This window comes from Nerophis lumbriciformis, linkage group LG06 (genome assembly GCF_033978685.3).
Source record: "Nerophis lumbriciformis linkage group LG06, RoL_Nlum_v2.1, whole genome shotgun sequence".
Classification (NCBI taxonomy): domain Eukaryota; kingdom Metazoa; phylum Chordata; class Actinopteri; order Syngnathiformes; family Syngnathidae; genus Nerophis; species Nerophis lumbriciformis.
In genome coordinates this window covers 10,630,951-10,635,950 of record NC_084553.2, presented here as the reverse complement: position 1 = coordinate 10,635,950, position 5,000 = coordinate 10,630,951, and the positions used below count along the sequence as shown (strand labels likewise).

The 5,000-nt window shown below is 29.8% G+C and overlaps 1 protein-coding gene across 1 annotated transcript in view; it reads left to right on the top strand.

Moving 5' to 3' along the window:
* LOC133608258 (aminopeptidase Ey-like) overlaps positions 1 to 5,000 on the top strand; it is a 67,199-nt gene that overhangs the window by 61,486 nt on the left and 713 nt on the right. The gene's annotated exons all lie outside the window — the stretch shown is intronic.

The following is a 5,000-nucleotide window of genomic DNA, read 5'->3' as shown; positions in this document are numbered from 1 at the left end:
CTTCCAATAAAAGCTCAATTATTGCTTCAAAGTATTAGAGGTCTTGAAAAATGTTTCATTTTACATTTTTGCAGCTTTATTTTAAGATGTGTAGCAAAGCCTACTTTTTATATGCTGTCAAGGTTACATTTATAAGTGACCATATTTCCTCCAATAAACACTAAAATGTACTTCTTTCAATGACTTACCACAAAATATGCAAATCGCTTTAATTCTGAAACCTTGGTAGATTAATTTTAAGATGTGTTGCAAAGCCTACTTTTTATATGCTTTCAAGGTTACATTTGTAAGTGACCATATTTCCTCCAATAAACGCTAAAATGTACTTCTTTCATTGACTTACCACAAACATGCAAATTGTTTTAATTCTAAAACCTTGGTAGATTTATTTTAAGATGTGTAGCAAAGCCTACTTTTTATATGCTGTCAAGGTTACATTTGTAAGTGACCATATTTCCTCCAATAAAAGCTACAATGGACTTATTTCAATGACTTACCACAAAATATGCAAATGGTTTTAATTATAAAACCTTGGTAGATTTATTTTAAGACGTGTAGCAAAGCCTACTTTTTATATGCTGTCAAGGTTACATTTGTAAGTGACCATATTTCCTCCAATAAAAGCTACAATGTACTTATTTCAATGACTTACCACAAAATATGCAAATGGTTTTAATTCTAAAACCTTGGAAGATTAATTTTAAGATGTGTAGTAAAGCCTACTTTTTATATGCTTTCAAGGTTACATTTGTAAGTAACCATATTTCCTCTAATAAAAACTAAAATTTACTTTTTTCAATGACTTACCACAGAATATGCAAATCGTTTTCATTCTAAAACCTTGGTAGATTAATTTTAAGATGTGTCACAAAGCCTACTTTTTATATGTTGTCAAGGTTACATTTGTAAGTGACCATATTTCCTCCAATAAACGCTAAAATGTACTTCTTTCATTGACTTACCACAAACATGCAAATTGTTTTAATTCTAAAACCTTGGTAGATTTATTTTAAGATGTGTAGCAAAGCCTGCCTTTTTAAACCATCAAAATACATTTGTAAGTGACCATATTTCTTCCAATAAAAGCTCAATTATTGCTTCAAAGTATTAGAGGTCTTGAAAAATGTTTCATTTTACATTTTTGCAGCTTTATTTTAAGATGTGTAGCAAAGCCTACTTTTTATATGCTGTCAAGGTTACATACACCATATTTCCTCCAATAAACACTAAAATGTACTTCTTTCAATGACTTACCACAAAATATGCAAATCGCTTTAATTCTGAAACCTTGGTAGATTAATTTTAAGATGTGTTGCAAAGCCTACTTTTTATATGCTTTCAAGGTTACATTTGTAAGTGACCATATTTCCTCCAATAAACGCTAAAATGTACTTCTTTCATTGACTTACCACAAACATGCAAATTGTTTTAATTCTAAAACCTTGGTAGATTTATTTTAAGATGTGTAGCAAAGCCTACTTTTTATATGCTGTCAAGGTTACATTTGTAAGTGACCATATTTCCTCCAATACAAGCTCAAATGTACTTCTTTCAATGACTTACCACAAAATATGCATATGGTTTTACCGTAATTATAAAACCTTGGTAGATTTATTTTAAGACGTATAGCAAAGCCTACTTTTTATATGCTGTCAAGGTTACATTTGTAAGTGACCATATTTCCTCCAATAAAAGCTACAATGGACTTATTTCAATGACTTACCACAAAATATGCAAATGGTTTTAATTCTAAAACCTTGGAAGATTAATTTTAAGATGTGTAGCAAAGCCTACTTTGTATATGCTGTCAAGGTTACATTTATAAGTGACCATATTTCCTCCAATAAACACTAAAATGTACTTCTTTCAATGACTTACCACAAAATATGCAAATCGCTTTAATTCTAAAACCTTGGTAGATTAATTTTAAGATGTGTTGCAAAGCTTACTTTTTATATGCTTTCAAGGTTACATTTGTAAGTGACCATATTTCCTCCAATAAACGCTAAAATGTACTTCTTTCATTGACTTACCACAAACATGCAAATTGTTTTAATTCAAAAACCTTGGTAGATTTATTTTAAGATGTGTAGCAAAGCCTACTTTTTATATGCTGTCAAGGTTACATTTGTAAGTGACCATATTTCCTCCAATACAAGCTCAAATGTACTTCTTTCAATGACTTACCACAAAATATGCATATGGTTTTAATTATAAAACCTTGGTGGATTTATTTTAAGACGTGTAGCAAAGCCTACTTTTTATATGCTGTCAAGGTTACATTTGAAAGTAACCATATTTCCTCTAATAAAAACTAAAATTTACTTTTTTCAATGATTTACCACAGAATATGCAAATCGTTTTAATTCTAAAACCTTGGTAGATTAATTTTAAGATGTGTCACAAAGCCTACTTTTTATATGTTGTCAAGGTTACATTTGTAAGTGACCATATTTCCTCCAATAAACGCTAAAATGTACTTCTTTCATTGACTTACCACAAACATGCAAATTGTTTTAATTCTAAAACCTTGGTAGATTTATTTTAAGATGTGTAGCAAAGCCTGCCTTTTTAAACCATCAAAATACATTTGTAAGTGACCATATTTCTTCCAATAAAAGCTCAATTATTGCTTCAAAGTATTAGAGGCCTTGAAAAATGTTTCGTTTGACATTTTTGCAGCTTTATTTTAAGATGTGTAGCAAAGCCTACTTTTTATATGCTGTCAAGGTTACATTTATAAGTGACCATATTTCCTCCAATAAACACTAAAATGTACTTCTTTCAATGACTTACCACAAAATATGCAAATCGCTTTAATTCTAAAACCTTGGTAGATTAATTTTAAGATGTGTTGCAAAGCCTACTTTTTATATGCTTTCAAGGTTACATTTGTAAGTGACCATATTTCCTCCAATAAACGCTAAAATGTACTTCTTTCAATGACTTACCACAAAAAAACAAATTGTTTTAATTTTAAAACCTTGGTAGATTTATTTTAAGATGTGTAGCAAAGCCTACTTTTTATATGCTGTCAAGGTTACATTTGTAAGTGACCATATTTCCTCCAATACAAGCTCAAATGTACTTCTTTCAATGACTTACCACAAAATATGCATATGGTTTTAATTATAAAACCTTGGTAGATTTATTTTAAGACGTGTAGCAAAGCCTACTTTTTATATGCTGTCAAGGTTACATTTGTAAGTGACCATATTTCCTCCAATAAAAGCTACAATGTACTTATTTCAATTACTTACCACAAAATATGCAAATTGTTTTAATTCTAAAACCTTGGAAGATTAATTTTAAGATGTGTAGCAAAGCCTACTTTTTATATGCTTTCAAGGTTACATTTGAAAGTAACCATATTTCCTCTAATAAAAACTAAAATTTACTTTTTTCAATGATTTACCACAGAATATGCAAATCGTTTTAATTCTAAAACCTTGGTAGATTAATTTTAAGATTTGTCACAAAGCCTACTTTTTATATGTTGTCAAGGTTACATTTGTAAGTGACCATATTTCCTCCAAGAAACGCTAAAATGTACTTCTTTCAATGACTTACCACAAAATATGCATATGGTTTTAATTATAAAACCTTGGTAGATTTATTTTTAAGACGTGTAGCAAAGCCTACTTTTTATATGCTGTCAAGGTTACATTTGTAAGTGACCATATTTCCTCCAATAAAAGCTACAATGTACTTATTTCAATGACTTACCACAAAATATGCAAATGGTTTTAATTCTAAAACCTTGGAAGATTAATTTTAAGATGTGTAGCAAAGCCTACTTTTTATATGCTTTCAAGGTTACATTTGTAAGTGACCATATTTCTTCCAATAAACGCTTGAATGTACTTCCTTCAATGACTTACCACAAAAAAACAAATTGTTTTAATTTTAAAACCTTGGTAGATTTATTTTAAGATGTGTAGCAAAGCCTACTTTTTATATGCTGTCAAGGTTACATATGTAAGTGACCATATTTCCTCCAATAAAAGCTACAATGTACTTATTTCAATGACTTACCACAAAATATGCAAATGGTTTTAATTCTAAAACCTTGGAAGATTAATTTTAAGATGTGTAGCAAAGCCTACTTTTTATATGCTTTCAAGGTTACATTTGTAAGTAACCATATTTCCTCTAATAAAAACTAAAATTTCATTTGTAAGTGACCATATTTCCTCCAATAAACGCTAACATGTACTTATTTCAATGACTTACCACAAAATATGCAAATTGTTTTAATTCTAAAACCTTGGTAGATTTATTTTAAGATGTGTAGCAAAGCCTGCCTTTTTAAACCATCAAAATACATTTGTAAGTGACCATATTTCTTCCAATAAAAGCTCAATTATTGCTTCAAAGTATTAGAGGCCTTGAAAAATATTTCGTTTGACATTTTTGCAGCTTTATTTTAAATGTGTAGCAAAGCCTACTTTTTATATGCTGTCAAGTTTACATTTATAAGTGACCATATTTCCTCCAATAAACACTAAAATGTACTTCTTTCAATGACTTACCACAAAATATGCAAATCGCTTTAATTCTAAAACCTTGGTAGATTAATTTTAAGATGTGTTGCAAAGCCTACTTTTTATATGCTTTCAAGGTTACATTTGTAAGTGACCATATTTCCTCCAATAAACGCTAAAATGTACTTCTTTCATTGACTTACCACAAACATGCAAATTGTTTTAATTCTAAAACCTTATTAGATTTATTTTAAGATGTGTAGCAAAGCCTGCCTTTTTAAACCATCAAAATACATTTGTAAGTGACCATACTTCTTCCAATAAAAGCTCAATTATTGCTTCAAAGTATTAGAGGCCTTGAAAAATGTTTCGTTTGACGTTTTTGCAGCTTTATTTTAAGATGTGTAGCAAAGCCTGCTCTGTTATGTAAGTTCTATAGAGTTTTTTTGACGAGCACTTTTGCACTCGGTCTCTAGTCATCATTCGAGCAGCAGCATATCCCGTTGCCTCGCTTTC